General features: G+C 35.1%; 1 protein-coding gene and 1 non-coding gene across 2 annotated transcripts in view; one reads left to right on the forward strand and one right to left on the reverse strand.

Annotated features, from left to right (window-relative positions):
• The window catches only part of LOC129241127 (neuropeptide SIFamide receptor), a 93,273-nt gene extending 89,308 nt beyond the window's left edge, over positions 1-3,965 (reverse strand). Inside the window, exon 1 of the mRNA XM_054877308.1 lies at positions 3,121-3,965. The gene's annotated coding sequence lies outside the window, so the exon portion shown is untranslated. The remainder of the gene's footprint in view (positions 1-3,120) is intronic.
• Positions 3,966-6,261: 2,296 nt separating this feature from the next.
• LOC129243185 (U2 spliceosomal RNA) lies at positions 6,262-6,463 on the forward strand. Its single transcript, XR_008582259.1, has one exon. It is a non-coding gene; the product is annotated as a U2 spliceosomal RNA (small nuclear RNA).
• The last annotated feature ends 10,915 nt before the right edge of the window (positions 6,464-17,378 follow it).

A 17,378-nucleotide genomic window follows, 5' to 3' on the forward strand; every position in this document is an offset into this window, starting at 1 on the left:
AGTATAATATATTTCTGAGAAATTTTATCCCCAACAAAATTTCAGAAAAATATTTTTTGTGGAACATTTTAACCCTCTACCTTCCCGTTTCAATAAATTTGAGCGCTTTTATAAGACAAGTCGAAAGCTCATTTTTAACAGAATATTTTATGACTAAAATGTTTTACGAAAATATTTGTCAACAAATTGTGACGCGGTCTACTGAGGACACATAGTGCGTTATAGTCCAAATTCATTCCTAATTGACACAAATAGTCCCAAAATGGACCACTTTAAAACAATTTATTACTTTAAAGCAGCTATGCCCAACTTCAGATTTTTTTAACACAGAAAACACAACCAAATTCTTTGAAAATTAAATATTTGTATGTGTACAGGGTGATTCAATGAGATCGCAGCTTTTCTTTTATAAAGAAAACTAATTGTTTTGAAATTAAAAATTTTTTATTTATTTGTTTTTCTTCATCTAAGGCATAAAAAACTTCCATATTTTTTGGGCTAGTTTGGACTGTATATTATTTTTAACGCAAATGATTTCATTCTTCAGCTCTAGCATCATCCAACGTTTTCAATTTTTTCTTATTTTGTGAAATAAATAACAAATATTTTTGTAGGGAAATGTGAGCCGTTATATGCCAAGGTTTTGGGGTAAAACTGCTATAGAACCAAATTTTCCTACATTTGTTTGTTCAAAACATACTTGGGGTTTCAAGTATTTGGGTGAAATTCACAATTTTCAAAAATGTTGTTCCTGTTGGAGGAAAATTTGGGTCATAAAAAAGTAGAGGTTGAAATAAAAATATATTTTTTTGCCAATTCTTGTCTTAAAAATCTAAATTATTTTAAATAATTAAGATGAGAAAAAAAATATATTACAAAATTTTAATAAACGGTATTTGACAGTTTTCTCAACCATTTTTTTTTTTTTTTTTTTTTTTTTGTGAAAATGTTTTCTTTACTTGATTGGCTTTCGAAACGATTTAAACCCTTTACCGCATATGAGCATATATACCTTGTATGGTATTGAAGTTTTGATTCAATTTTATTTTCAAATTAAGTATTATAAAATAATTCAAACTAGTTTAATTCATCAAATATATATTTAGCCAAAAATTTGCCTATGATTTTATGACATTTCGAAATAATGTCACTTTTGTGTAAGTGGGTGAAAAAGTAGAATTGAAGTGCGAGTGGTTCATTTGCAACAAACGATAATAGAGTAAAACGTAAGTACTTTTTGAGTGGATAGATGGATTCTTCTCGTCGGATAATGATTTTTCCACTTTTTTATTGTTTTCTGTACTTTACAACTATGTAGTTTTAATTTATGGTTCCGTAAAAAACAAATACATACAATTTTTTCATTATTTTTCTTTTAGTATGTCTTATTGATAATTAAATAAAGCTATTTCCACCACCAAACATTTTTTTCAACGCTTTATTAAAGAGGGCCTTTTATCAGTCAGCTTCAAAAAATCGTTTTTTACTGCAATCGTTAGATATATTATAGGAAAATATGCTCTCAAAATTTTATAGCGGAATTCAAAGCGATTTCGGAGTTACAGGCCTTTGTACCGTCCCTCGTGTGAGTATACTGTTTACCTTCTGAAAACTTTGAAACACGTTTTCTCAAAACCATTTTTTTCCCTTAATTCATATAGTAAATGATTAAATAATGATTATTTGTTTAATTTGTCAAAATGTTAAGAATGTCTTAATGAAAAAAAACGCTATATGACCCATTTTCTGATCAGACGCACTGACGCTGTATTTTATTAAATTTAATTTTTTTTCTGTTTTTTGTTTTGAATATTTTGTCTTAACTTGATTAATTTTTGAAACGATTTTAAATATTTATTGTATTATTTATTTAATTTACCAAAGTGATAAGAAATATAGATTACAAAAAGCCCTAGTTCAGCAATTTATCCATCAAACTGACGCTGTAATAAATTTTTAATTTATTTTTTTTTTTTTTTTGAAGAGTTTTACTTTACTAGATTGATTTTTGAACAACTTTAAGTAATTACTATTTCTTTAATTTGCCAAAATGGTAAGAAATATGGTTTCATAGCTTATAAAAAGCCCCATTTCAATTTAGCAATCAAATTTACTGAAATTGCATTAAATTTTGAATTTTTGACTAGATTGGATTTTAAATATTTTTTTTTTTTGTTTAATTTATCAAAATGATAAGAAAAAACTAATAAAAAGAATAGAAAAAATACTATTTACTTATTGCTTCAATCAAGCGACTTGACTGTATTTTATTTTATTTAATTTTTTTTTTTGTGAAAACTTTTACTGCACTTGATTGATTTTGGACAGCATTTTTCTACCAACACCTCTAGGCACTAAATGTGGAAATAAATTTCCGCATTCTGTGAAAGCTACTCCGCTATAGGTATGTCCTTGCTTTATGAAGCAACAAACAGTAAGCAAGTAAAGGAATCAAGTGAGAGTTTTGCCTTATTGGAAATACTCTTAAAAAACATACAGACGAATGTTCAAACTAATAACTTCTAAAAACAAATCTTGGAAAAACAAGATATTGCAAAACTTCGCCTGATTGCAGTGTAGCTGTACAATCAATAGTTTACCTACGAGCTAATTGAATATGAGGGAAAAACTCAACTTTTATTAGCAGTCAATTGTGTTTCAATTTTGTTAGTTGGCAGGAAGTGTGCCACAAACTGTCAAAGGCGTCTGATGTCATATTAACAATGAGGTTAGATGGCAATCAAAGCGTAAGCAAAGTGACACTTCTTGACTTGTGGTGCAACTTTGCTAAACAATTTGTGCTGCATGCATGTGTGTGTATACACATATACAAAATAAATATTTACATGCATATACAAGTAAGTTTGTTTATATAAAAGTTTGTTTATAACAACTAACATTGTTGCTATTTAACTCAAAAGTTTATTCTTGAGCTGGTGGGAAAAAATACATATAACAAAAACTTTCGTTGAAGTTTCTATTGGTGACTTACGTCAAATACATACACATATGTAAGTACACAGTAGATACTTGTAAAATATATGTAAAATTGATTGTAACAGTAAGAACTTTTCTTTAAGCAGAACGTAGCGATATCGCATGAAGACAATCGTTACATACCTCTTTGGGGCACCTCCTGTAAAATAATTTTATGTGACGTCGCGATTTTTTGCTCTGATGGAGTCGGCTCAAGATCGCCCATAAATTTTCGTTTTTATTTACAATAAATGACTTTTTATTGCCTCCAAAAATACATTTCGCATTTAATTCGTACACTTTTTACACTTCACCATCATCACTTTTACAATTTTATTATCATGTCATGCAGTAAATTTGTCAATTTTACGTTTTATAACCAAACACACTCAATAAAATTTTACGCGCATGGACTTTAGGCCTCACGACCACTTTGGGCCGCGAAATTTATGCATGCACGCGCACGTCTAAAGACCCTATTGACGGCTGTGTGGCTGTGTGACACAAGCAGCTGTTACCACTCGAGCACGTTTCAACACTTACGAATATACGAATATGCCACATTCGCTGTGTGTGTGAAAAGTTGGTTGTGCACATAAAAATCATAACAAAGCAGCTGCATTAAAATCCAAAGTCGTCGACACCGTTGAAGCAAAGTCCGCTAAATTAAATAAATACAAAGCCTTTATGGCCAGTTGCTACAGTTCAGCAGCAAAACTTTACTCCTTTATGATAAGGTTTAAGCAAATCCTGTCACAACAGAAACCACTCACAAGCCACACACACACGCGCGTGCTTTAAAAAATTGCATAAAAATGCGCACGGACATACACACACGCGCATACGCCTTCCACGACACACTTTTTCCTTTAATAGCTTAGTTTTGTATATTCCTACTACCGTGCACTGTCTCGTCTGCTTCTTCCCTTAAGCAACACCTGAGTCAGTTTTTTGTTTTTTATTTTTATTATTACACACAACAATAGAAAATGCTTTAATCAACACTTTTATATGTATTTCAAAATCCGTCAACAGCAACCGTCGACTTCAAAGTTTCGTAGGCAACTAAATTGAAGTCGGCGCACAGTACAAGTTCTAACATATTTGCCAAGTGTATGTCTCGTTACAGCAGATGGTGGGTGGCATTGCAATGCTTAACTGTACAGTGTAATATAGAGTAGCAGAATATAAGCTATGAGTAGAGCAGCGCAGCTATGCAATCGTTGATGGCGTGAAAAGCAGCATCAGCACAGAAATATAACAGCAATGCAATAACTGAAAATGTTAACAGTAGAACGTATTTACAACAGTACCTATTAGCAGCAGTGCTTATTCACTATAACACCTATTTACAGCAGTGCCTCTACACAGTAGCAGCAGAGCGTTTACATTCTTATTAACATTTTCTCGTAGCAGTAGCTATTGATAACAGAACACCATTAAGGCTAGGGGTAGCAGTATTGCCATTGCATTAACATTTCATTAACATTCTCTGGTATTATTCACTGTAAAACTCCTACAGAATGCCGGGTAATGAGGAAATGGGGTGAAAACGTTTGCATTGAGTTAACAGCGAATTATATTATATATATGTACTTTTTGGCAAAAATTGTTACAGCAAAGTTTCTAGAATTATATTATACCTATAATATTTGGCAAAAATTATTGATGTGCTTTGAGATGCTTCCAATTCAGATGTCAACAACTGATGTCACTAGAAGAATAAGTCAACGAAAAATTACTAGATCGTAAGGGAAAGATAATTATTAGTAGTTAATCATGAAAATTAATTAAGCTTATTTGGAATTGAAAATTGCGTAAATTACTTATATAATTCATTCAACTTTTGGATAATGCAGACCAGAGTAATGGTTAAATTAAAGGTTATATCATAATGCCATAACCGTTGTCTTAACCATAACTATATTTATTGTCATTTCTTGTTACTGCCATAGCCATAAGCAACTGATATTTATATATACATATAGGGCTTTTACTATCATTTATTTGCTCATTACGAAAGGGAAGAAACTAAAGAAAAGGTAACAAAATGAGCAGTGACGAGGAAATTAGTAATTTATTTGTTAATAGGAGTATAATGGCATAATACGAGGTGTGTTTAAAAAATAAAGTGAACTTTCATTTTTCTCAAAAAATATATATTTATTCATGAATTTGTATTTAATATAATCTCTTTGAAAGTAGTCCCTCTCAGATATTAAACACTTTTGATAACGTTTTTTGCAATACTCGAAGCAGTTCTGATATGCACTTTTTGGTATGTCCTTGAGCTCTCTCAGCGATTCGGTTTTTATCTCCTCAATCGTCGCAAAACGCCGTTCTTTCATGGGTATCTTCAATCTTGGGAACAGGAAAAGATCGCAGAAGGCGAAATCTGATGAATACGTTGACTGAGGCATCGTCACAGTGTGGTTTTGGCCAAATAGTCCCTCACAAGCAAAGATCGGTGAGCAGGTGCATTATCATTATGCAAAAGTCATGATTTTTTTTTCACAATTCCGGGCGTTTTTGCCTATTGCTTCACGCAAAAGGCGCATAACTTCAATGGCATACTCCTTATTTACCGTACGACCCTGCAGTAAGAACTGTTGATGCACTACGCCATGGTAATCGAAGAAAAGAGTGAGCAAAACCTTGACATTTGATCGAACTTGGCGTATTTTTTTTTTGAAGTGAAAACTTCTTTAGAATCGTTGGGAGTGATTTGAGAAAAAGTGAAACGAAAAAGCGACCCTCTTGGCTACGAAGCGTTATATTATATGTTGATATAAACGTAGCGATGAACTAAATAGCTTATATATTTTCTTGTGCTTCGAACCAAGGATTTTGGATCGGAAGCTCACATTGCTAGTCGCTCGGCTACCGCGCCATGCTGTCGGTGCTGGCCTAAAAGTTATTTAGTTACGAAGCGTTATATTATATGTTGATATAAACGTAGCGACGAACTAAATAACTTTTAGGCCAGCGCCGACAGCATGGCGCGATAGCCGAGCGGCTGGCAATGTGAGCTTCCGATCCAAAATTCTTGGTTCGAATCACAAGAAAAAAAAAAAAATTTTTTTTTTTTGAAATTTGCATTCTAGGACATTTCTGATTATTTATTGAAAACAGGTTTTTGGCTTTTCTATTTTTGGTTTAGATAATGAAAGTCAGTTTAAGTGAATCGGTATAAATATTTCGTACATTAATTTTTGTGAGCGTATAATTCTCAAAAGGTTTATTAGAAAATGTATTGACAAGGTAGTTTGTTGGTTGTGTATGGTTATCGCTTCTCGGCCTTATGGCTAAGATCAAAGTGTGGTATCTGTTCTTATCAGCTTAACATCTGATAGATCCTCCATCCGAGGACAACAAATGTTAAGGGGGGAAGCTGGTCTAGAATTTTGAAAAAATCGAAAAATTTTTTTTTGTCTTAAAAGGTGCTTTAGGGTCTTAGAAATAATATACCAAATGAGGGATGCCAGCAAAAATGTCTAAATGCCCAAATTTTTCATTCGACGGCAGTGCCTCGCAGGTATGCCCCGAACGCTATTTACAACTTTAAACGCGTTTTTCTCGAAATCACTTTTTTTAAACTGGCCGAAGACATAACTCGAACAAATCTTTACCGATTCTTACGAAATTTTGACAATACATTCGAAATACCTTTCTCCGGAGACGTACGTAGGATTTTTTATTTATATTACATAGTTTTTTTTTTAATCAACAATTTTATGTCGTTCTTTATAGTGAAAATTGTAACTTTTTGTTCAAACGTGCACCATTTCGCGAAAAAACAAAATATCGAAAAAATCCTACGTACGTCTCTTTCTGTTGTTATATAGAAACTAAAAAAATTTTATTTTTTGATCCAGGACAAAAATTAAGGAGTTTACGTCTTCGGCAATGGACCCACTAGAAAAAAAGGCGCCTTAGGAGAACTGCTGGACAGCGGCCATTTTGAAATTAATTCAGACGAAAAATTTTGTATTTGTACCATGAAAACTATATTATTAAACCTATTTCACAGATTTTCGATTGATTCCTTTGTTGAGTCAAAATAAATTCATAAAATATGCCCATTTTTTGCGCTCTAGACCAGCTTCCCCCCTTAAACTGATTTTTGGAAATGGGCGGAGTGTTTTAGGCGCTTGCTCCACCTCTGCCACGGGTTGGCCCGGTATTACAGTACCGCCGGGATTTTGGCCTTGAATAAATACAAGAAGAAATATACTAATACATTTAGCTTTGGTGGGAAGAGACATAAATTTTTATATGAATACAAGTAGACGAAAATGGAAGAAATTTGTAAGTCTGTTTCTTCGGTCCGTTTGGGTATTTTTTTTTTTGACAACATCCGAAACCAAAGCATTTGTATCATATTTTATCTATCATAAGCCACTCGTATCATTTGTTGAAATTGAAAACATTGAGGATGAATAATAATAAAATGAAGAAGATAAAATATGAACTTTATAGCAATATTATAATGAACCTATAATTATACCGCTCCTAATGCTGCTTTCGTCTTATTCTCTCTCAGTTTGTTTTACGGAAGGTTTCACTTCTATCGCGTCTAACCGTTAGACTGGTATTTTTTTTTTTTTTTTGGTTTTCGTTCTCCTTGACTCTTCCATTGGGACGATTGGGCTTTGGTTTCGATATCATAACCATATACCCATGAGTCGTCGCCAGTTATGACCCTTTTAAGCAAATCTGGATCACCGTTGACGTCATTCAACAATTCCTGAGCGATGCTCACGCAACGTTTTTTTTGGTCGAAATTCAGGAATTTTGGAACGAACTGCGCTGCCACACGCTTCATGCCGAAAACTTCCGAAAAGATTGCATGGCCTGAGCTAATTCATATACTAACATCCTCAGCAGCTTCTCTAATTGTGAATCGACGATTCTCCAATAACAATTTTTTTAACTTTGTCAACATTTTCATCGGTTGTTGATGGTGTAATAAATCAATTTATTTTACTTGTGCCACATTTATAATGACAATGAAAGATTCTAAATTAGCTTAACAGTTAAGACAAAAATCTGTGTTTAGTTAACAAGACTAATTTCGTTTTTTGCAATCACCTCCTCGTTCGAATAAAATCTTCTTCCCGCCAGGCATTTCCTCAAGTTGAGAAACAAATAGTAGTTCGAGAGATCGAAGGGAGTCATGTTTAATTAATAATAGGGGTGATGTAAAACGAGTTGGCACCCTATTTCCATTAGTTTTGCGACCACAAGTGCTAGGGCGTGAGCTAGTGCGTTGTAGTGATGGAAAATTAAAGGCACTCGACTACCTCAATTGAAACGAATGCTAAACCCAAAGAAATAGACCAATCTGGCCGATATTTGGTGTGTGTTCTTCCAAGAGATGCTACTAACTAAACATAACCTCGAAACGCGCCAGTAGTGCCTCTCTGACTTTGCACGGACTTTTCAAACGGCACTCATATTTTCAATTTTAATCAACTCTTCTTCTTTAAAAAAATGTTAAAATTATTTATATATCAAAAACATAATTTGCGTTTACTTTAACTCTCATTGTTCCCTTATATTAAATAAAACAAAATCCCACGCAAACTAATACAAAGCATCTTAAATAAAAATGTATTTTGGCTTAAGCATCTGAACGAGATGGGAATGGAGTTCGACCTGAAGTTTAAAGAAAACATCACCGCTACAGTCAGGCAAAATCGCTGTGTGCAGCTTCTTACCAGCTTCTTCTTCTTCCTGCAGTTAAAAGATCTGAACATGGCAAGGCAAAAAGTCAAGCGCGACCCGAATTTACAAATACTTAGACTACTCAAAAGGTGAATCAAATACAGAATTTTCAAGGCAAGATGTGGCTTACTAAGGTTAAATGCAACTACGTATGGAAATGCTTAGAAAATGTATGCCCTTAGCAATTTAAACGAAGAAGAAACATGCAGCACTTAGTCCGGTACTGAAGGGAATCAGAACAAGATACCTAAACGCGGTGAAGCTTAATAAAGTGGAAATAATAGATACACAAGGTGAAGTTCAAAATAAACAAGACTGAGCCAAAATAGAAATGGCAGTAGCTTTGTTCTGATAACTTCTAGTTTATTTATTCAAAACAGCCCCCTCTGGCCTCGATACACTGTTTTGCGCGATCTAAAAGCTTTTTGAAAGAGTGTTTCAGGTCATTGACTGAAATGTCCTTCAGAATGTCGGTGCAAGCCTTTTGAATGTCCTCTACGGCCACAAAACGTTTTCCTTTCATGGCCAAAAGCAATTTTCCGAATAGGTAGAAGTCACAGGGAGCCATATCAGGCGAATACGGTGAGTGATTACTGGGTAAAATGCGATTTCTAGTCGAAAAATCAGTCACAAGAGTGGATCGAAGAGTTGGAGCATTATCATGCAATAAGCGCCAGTTTCCTCCTTCACGGTGTTCAGGGCGAATTCGACGAATGCAATGAAACGTGCACAGACCTTTCGTGAGCCCAAATGATCAGTTAAAATGCGATAAATCGATGTTTCGGAGATATTAAACTCCGACTCCATGAATTTCAACGATGATTTCGGTTGATTTTTGATAAATTTACAAACAATTTCGATAAAGTTTTCGGAGATTATTGATTTTATGAGACCCGTATATTCATTTTCATTTATGTCCTCACAACCATTTCTGAAACTCAACCACTCATGCACTCTGGCGCGAGATAGACAATCATCACCATAAACTTTTTTCATCAATTCAAACATTTCGGTAAACATTGTACCGATTTTAAAACAAAATTTGATATTAGCACTTTGTTCGGAACTCATTTTTGTACCTATGACGCAAGCATACTGACAATTTAGACGCAATAACTTCGCTTGCACTGAACCAAATGTTACCAAGCTTTCACTGGAAGTCAACTAGGGCTGTAACTTCTAACGCACTCGCTGTAACTTCTAACTAACTTGTTAAAAAGATGGAGCTATCAAAAACATGTTTACATTTGTTATTGTAGCCGGTATTTGCCACAAGTTTATTATTTACTTCTTTGTGTATTTACTTATATTATATAATATATTTAAATGAATTATTGCATAAATTACTGAAATGTAAGATGCAATATTTCTAAATAAATAAAGAAAAATTATTACTACCACTACTAAGTAAAATATGAAATTAGCATGCTAAATATATTCAATTTTCACCATTAAATTATTTATTTCACATAATTGAAAACCTACATACAAGTAGATATCTTAACTCAAGTATTCTTCATGGCAACAGAGGCGCCTGCCACATATGCTACAATTCGTTCGTGAACTCACAGTAATTACTCATTAATATTTTAACATTTCTCTGCCGCTGTTAACTAACATTTATCTGCCTCTTTAGGGGGCCTGCGCTACAAGCTATATAGGTATATGCATTTACGAAAATAACAACAAACAAAAACCAACAGGTTATTTTTCACATATAGCCGAACATTGCGCGCCGGTTGTTTGTGTAAAAAAGATAACAACAACTGTAGAGGAAATGTGGGCAGCTATGGGTAGGGCGTTGCCTATAACAGCTGTTATCAATTTCTAACATTCAGACAGATGTGGGAAGTTGTTAAGCGCTATCGATGGTGGACAGTGATAAGCATACTTGAAAACAACTAAACGTGTGTGAGTGTAGAGAAAAGATGCAGCAAAAAATTTAAATGAAGAGAAATTGAGAGTAAAGAGAAATTTAAATGTGAGCAGCAAAATGAGTATTTTTCTATATTCGCAGAGAAAAAATATTTGAGTTGTTTAACGCTTTCATAACATTTTTATAGAGTACAAACATTTTAAATGCCGTACTTTCTTGCCAATAATAAACTGCTGGAAAATTTTTTTCAAAATTTAAAAAAACACTTATAAATTCACCCTCGTCATTTTCTGTTATTCCTTAACAGGAGATCAGGGGTCGAATCGTGACAGTCGTGAAGGAGCAATTCGTCACGTAAAAGAACGCAAATCGGATTATAACTATCGTGAACGTGTTATCGCTATCGTAATTCGGTATGATGACAAACGTCATCGAGTAATCGAACAACTGGTTCGTTCGAATTGTCATTCGATCGGTTATTTATAAACGTAATTGCGCAGAATTTCAAAGTATTAACGAAAAATGTAAGAATAACTAAAATATATGTAAATTGTGTAACTTTAAATGAAGTTTTATAATTTCAGGACAAACTGTAATAAATTAAACAAGAAGCAGAAGGATATAATGGCACATTTCATGAGTGAGCACACAGATTTGGCCAAAAATTCCTTGCCGAATTGTGCACAAGGAAGGTCGACTGCCAACCGACTTTGGGAAGAGCTCAGCAAGCAGTTAAATGCGGAAGTACCGCCAATAAAAAATGCAAAGTTATGGAAAAAAGTTAGTACATATATTATAATCATGTTATCAAAATGAAACTTATTAGTTTCTTTCTAGGTATACACAGATCAGAAGTACAATGCGAAAAGAAAGTTGTCCTTCAACAAAATTTCAAAAAGGCAAACAGGCGGAGGACCTTACCAGCAGAGGGCTTTAACTCCAGCTGAGGAGGTAATAGTTGAAGCTGCTGGTCTTGAAGCATCTGTTTCAGGAAACAGCATGGTGCAAACACATTGTAGTTCACAACCTGCACCAGTCGCAGTTGCTTCAAGACCAGCATCAAGTGCTTCGGCCTCAAGCAGGAGCAGTGGACGTAATTCGAACCATTCAACTAGTAGTGTTCCAAGTCGTTCCTCCTCCAACAGCCCTGCTTCCTGTACGCCTTCTCGTCCAGTCACTCCAACTCCACGAAGAAGAACAATAAATAAAGCTTCGCTGCTGCAAGAAAACATAAAATTGACAGCAGATCACCATAAAGCTATGGGGCAGAAAATCGATAGGCTGCTTCAAATTAAGGAGAGGCAACTAGAGATTGACGAGAGGCAGCTTGAAATAAGTGAACGACAGCTAGCTGTCTCTAGGAGGATTTTGGCGATGAAGGAGGAGAAGCACCGAGTTATAATAGCTGTAAAAGAACTTGATTTGAAAATAAAGAGTATTGAATTAAACCAATTGAAGGTCAATGAAAAAGAAAAAAATAGTGTCCCTCCTTCTGAATTAAAATCCTCTTTGTAAATATGTATATATTCCAAATTTTTATTCAAGTTTTATGTAAATATGTATATATGTAATTGAAGTTTTGTTTAAGTTTTTGTAAGTATGTATATATTTAAGTTTTATTTAAGGTTTTTGTAAATATGTATATATGCATTTGAATATTTATTTCAGTTATTTTTAAATAACTATACCTGAAGTTTTGTTCAAGTTTAAATTAACTAAATTTTACGTTTTTAAGTGGAGTAAAAAAAAGCATTAAATGAAATTGATTTTGAATAAGTATCCATTAGTGTTTCGAGTTATTTTATTTTATTTAGGTCGGTTAGCATTATACTTCAAAAGCATAATAGTACAATATGAAAGCAAGATGGTTATGTCGAGTTCATCAACGAGATTTTAATTTGATCTCTGATTGTTTGGCCGATTCTAGTATACTGGCCTTCTCCAGACACTATGTCAGATGCGGTTTGACTCTCTGAATTTGTTGCTGTAAAGCTCACATTAAATTGTATACAAATGTTGTGAAGCGCTGCACACACATTCGCAAACCTAGCCTCTTTTATAGGATCATATCTTCCTCTTTTGTTGTGTTCTAGGATTCTCCACCGACCTTTCAGTACACCATTAGTTCGTTCAATGATGCACCGTGCCTTGGAATGAATTTCATTGAAACTTGCTTCACCTGATCCGTCCGATGGATTTCTGTACGGTGTTATGCACCACGGCTCAAGTGGATATCCAGAGTCCCCTATTAAAAACAAACAACACGTTATTTAGCACAATCTAAATCAATTGTAATTATATATGTATAACACATACCTAGCAGCCAGGCATTGTCACTCCTATTGTGCAAAAAACGATGTTCTATAACCATTCGTTCGTTTGAATGCTTCCATATGAATGAGTCGTGGGCTGCACCCCCATATTGGCAGTTTATTGCGAGAATTTTCGTAGTGTGGTCGCAAATCTAACAGAAACAACCTTAAAGTAACATTCCATCTCTTTATTAAAAAACTCACCAACATCGCATTTATGCTATGAAAACCCTTCCTGTTGAAATACAATACATATGCTCGTTGACCGTGGGCTTTTGTAGTCCAATGTGGGTGCCATCAATGCATCCAACCACTATTATTAAAAAACGAACATTAAATAAATTTTTCACAGCTAAAACATGGATTGAATTTACCCCCTGGAATTTGATAGTTCTCAACAAACCACTCTTTGCACCTTCTCGAATCATCTGGCTCAAATTTAATATGTTTAGGACACAATTTGGCTTCAATTTCTTCCAAAACATTGCCCGTTAATTTCGAGACAGTGCTCTGGCACATTCCTATCAAATAGTCATTGCCTATTGCATGCTGATAGCCACCACTTGCGAGTAGGCTGAGACACGCAGCCAGTTGGAGCACCGCCGGAACAGCTTTTGTGTCTTGGCAATTTATATTTATGTTATTTAAAACATAATTAAATGCTTCTTTGCTTAAGCGAAACCTTTTGATAAACCTGTAAGCGAAGGATATTTTATTACCTATTTTTCGTCATATATAAAGTACTTACGCATTGTTTGATAATGCTAGCGCATTGCTTTTGTCTCGAAGTTGTTTTCGCACAACTCTTTCATTATTTTCTTCATCGCTGGAACTTAAATAAAAGAAAATACTCGGATCCATTTAAACTTTTTATATTTTCGTTACTTTCTGCGGTTTATTTTGACACTTCAAATTCTATTGTGACTTAAAAAAAGAAGATGAGAAAAATAATCGATAAACAAAGTTACAATTACGATACGTCTTCTTTCGACTGTTATGATCCCAACTCGCTCATTCGATTATCGACTCACGTAATTTGTGTTCGAACGATTGTCGTTTCGTTAACGACTGTCACGATTCAACCCCAGAAAGAGTGGGGCCAATAGCTAAGCTAAAGTTGCAGAACTTTTTGATGATATCGCCACTCATATTGGTAGTATTAGTGCGAAGAGGCAGAAGTGATCAAGAAGTGCTGCATCTTCCTAGCATTAAGTTCCAAAAATATTGAACATTTCCACGGCAATAGATTTTATTTATTTATTTTATTTGAAGAACTGAAGAAAACATAATTTCAGACTACTAAAACTAAATAATAATGAAAATATATACAAATTCAATTACAAACTTCACTCAAATCGGTCGAATTTCTATTTTTCAGAAGCTTAGTAGCAATTACGCCCATTGCTCTGTTATTTTGCACAAAAGCACACCCGCCGTGAAAGTAGTAAAGGCGCTTAATTAGGTTTCAGTTACTAGATTTCAGTTATACACTAAAAAGGCTAAACGGCGGGAAATGAAACAAGTTTTGTAATATTTCATGCCGCTTTGTTATTTCCGAATGCCGCATTATTTGTAGTTTTGGGGGAAACTCATTTCAGATTTACAAAAATTAATTTTTTACTTTTGAAAACTGTTTACCATCTAAACTCAAGTTAAAAAGTGAAAATATATTACTTTAGACTTAAGTAAAAAGCACTTTAAGAAGTTTTCATGTTGCACTCTCTCCATTTCGTATGCTTTTCCAGAGAAATCACAATTTTTAACTGAAGAATATTTAATGTTATTTGAAAACTTTTCATCTTTCAACATCTGCTTGCACGCACACATACACACTTGCTTATCCGTTATATACCTGCATTCGCAGTCGAAAATGCAATTCATTTTTTATGCAGCAATAAAATCAATATTTATATTTCCGCCATCGAAACTAATTTACTTGCACCCGCACACACATATATATACACATCTCCGTACGCTAGTTTCGTTAGCAACTTCGACTCGCTTCTGGCTGGTAAACTTTGCAAACTTTTACAAAAATTCCAAACAATAATAATCAAGAATTGGAATTTTGCTACTTTACACACGATAATCATGACCATTTTCTTGGCTATCAATGAACTGGCGGCACGGCGACACTGAAGACACGGCACGGCGTGAAGGAGTAAGTGGGAATGTTAGTAAATACTTAAATAGAAAAAGTTTGTCGTTTAGCTGGTTGCTGGAAAATAGTGCAAGTGAGCTTAAGGCCGGAGCGATTGTGTGGTATTTACATTTTAGCGCCATAAAGTATGCAACAAACTCAAGTGAGCGCACCAACTTTCCGGTTTTTCCGGGCATACGACGTGCTTTGGCCCATGCAGGAAGTATGTAATATATGAAATTGTAGGCAAAATATGTGATTTTGCTGCGGTGTAATGCAGGCATCTCTTTTCGCTTGATAATAATTTTAAGAAAGTCAGTTCTTAAATGGCATAAAAGCAAATTATTGGCATGCATAGATCAGAAAGTTTTCAAATTAAATTCCTTTGTGGCAATATATGAAGTAGCGCTGAACTGGCGTGCGATAGCTGGGAGGTACAAACCTTTATCCTTAGCCATAGAACAGGTTAAATTAGATTAAATTTGTGGGGGGTTGGACAAGTCCAAGCGCTCAATCAGGGGACCATTGTACTACACCCGGATAGATAGATAGCAAAGATAAAAAGTGGGTGGTAAGGCGAATAAATTAGTTTGAAGTCACTCTTCCACAAATCTTTTCGATTCGTTGATGAACCTTAAGAGATCCGGAAGAGGAAGAATATAAACTTTATCCGTAGTCAGTATATCGCAAACCAATATTCCAAGTCTGAGAAAATGCTCCGCAGTGTCGTCATTCTCAAGACAAGATAGGCATGTCGAGCTGTCTACGACCCCCATGGCAGTCATATACTGACCACACACGCTAATACCACAGTGTCCAGGCATCCTAATAAGACTACTTTGTTGTGTTTTGCAACACTGTTCAGTTTTGTCTTACATTCACCGACTAACTTCGAAGAGCAGCGTGGGTGAGCAAGTGTTTTCAGTGCAGCTTGACTGTCACTACAAATGCCAATACTGCTATCCCACCACTTTTTCTCAATTAACCAGGATGCCACATTTAAGATGGCATAGACTTCCGTAAGGAATAACGTGGACATCTCTCCTGTGGCATAGGAGTACTTAGTGTCTTCGTCTAAGTACCATGCAGATCCGCTACCATCACTAGTTTTAAATCCGTCGGTGTAGAAAGTGTGCTGATATCCCGTTAATAGGTTCTCTACCGAACCTAACGACAGGCACCCGATTGTCCACTGGCATCGAGAACAGTGTGCACCGCTCCGACAACTGGTAGTATATCTGACAATGGCCAGTGCTTTCATCACTCCCGTTTAACTTGAGCCTGTACGCCACCTTCATCGCTTCCTTTCGCATTTGAAGACCTAGAAGTTGCAGGTTTCCATGTGGGTAGTAACAGGCCTTCCATATTGCGTTTCCTAGTGAAAATCACTAAGGTGCCTTTTGTAGGATTCACCGCAAGACCATGCCATTCGCACCAATACTCAATCTTATTTAGAGCTTCCTGCATTTTATTGCATATAGCTTCAAGTGATCGTCCTGAGATTAATACGCACACATCGTCTTCGTAGGCTTGGATGTGTCCAATTTCCTGCAGATCACTAAGAAGAGAGTCCAAAATAAAGCACCAAAGTAGGGGAGAGAGTATACCGCCTAGTGGGCAACCCTTCTTATCCTCAACTTATGATAGAAGACCACATAGAGTCCAGGGTAGCATTGTCAAAAAGCCATAGAACAGGTAATGGCATGTAGTTCATCGCCGACTAATTTGATTACCATAGTCCTTTTACTCAACAGGGTGTAAGATGTGGGTCTGGTGTAAAAGGCATAATCGCAAGTTATAGAGCGGATAAAGAAGTTCTAGATATTATGGAGTAAATAAATCTTTTAAAAGTATCGCTGTGTAGTTGTACTTGGAAAACGATTGAACACAGCTAGAAAGTAAGGAGAAAGGGAGGAAACCATATAGGCATCAGATATGTTTGTACTGCACATTATTAAAATAAATTAATTAACTACCGATAATCTCTACTCTGCATACCCGAAGAGCTCGTATGCATCGGAGTGGCTCCCCCAGCTTTTGTCTTGTCACACAAACGTGTGTTGACTGATAACCAGAGAATATTTCACCGCGGTAGGGTGTTGCGAGCTCCCTAAAAAGTATAAAAAAGTATTGTTTCCCAGGTGAATGGCAGCCAAAAACTTTCACCAATTGTGTGAACTTTCGCACACACAGCCATCCTCCAACTCCTATTCTCCCAAACTCCAATTCTTTCTTCAAGTTTCATCACAGCGCTGCCAGCAGAAATCTTACATCTTAAAATCCAAATTAAACTGGCGACTTTATTTCCATTTCATTTTGTAAAATCTGAAAATTTCATGATAATTTA

The sequence above is a fragment of the Anastrepha obliqua genome, chromosome 3 (genome assembly GCF_027943255.1).
Source record: "Anastrepha obliqua isolate idAnaObli1 chromosome 3, idAnaObli1_1.0, whole genome shotgun sequence".
In the NCBI taxonomy this organism is placed as follows: domain Eukaryota; kingdom Metazoa; phylum Arthropoda; class Insecta; order Diptera; family Tephritidae; genus Anastrepha; species Anastrepha obliqua.